Genomic DNA, 524 nt, shown 5'->3' on the forward strand with positions numbered 1-524 from the left:
AGACTGCTTGATCGCTATGCTACCTGAGTAATGATGGAATCTGAGGATAACTTGGTCTCGATGATGTTATATACCCCTCTGTTTGGTTCTATGGTTGCTTAGAGTAAGTTGCTAACCTAGACCGGATACTGAACTTAGAACCTGAGCTAAAACTTCGAAAATAAGGATCTACTTAGTGCTTCTTGGCAAACAAACCCCTCAGCCAAAAAGCCTTGCATGTGTAGAAGTGGTGGAGTAGCGTACTCCCTGGCGGTTAAGTCTTGTTGAGCTGAGCTTAGTAGCTCAGCCTTGTTGTGGCTTTTTCTTTTTCAGGTGAAGTTGCTGCTCCCGAGTCTTCTTCTGTTGGCACTTGGCCGCCCCAACTCCCTCCGGGTTGGACGGTTGAGTGGGATCCCTCCTCGGACGGCGAGGAGAGGGATCACTGACGTCCTGGCTGGCCTCACCAAGGATGTCCGACCCCAACGAAGTAGCTTCCGCTTGCTGTTTTACCTTCTGTGGTTTTCTTTTGAACCTTGTAAAACTCT

The sequence above is a fragment of the Setaria italica genome, chromosome III, assembly GCF_000263155.2.
Source record: "Setaria italica strain Yugu1 chromosome III, Setaria_italica_v2.0, whole genome shotgun sequence".
NCBI classification, from domain to species: domain Eukaryota; kingdom Viridiplantae; phylum Streptophyta; class Magnoliopsida; order Poales; family Poaceae; genus Setaria; species Setaria italica.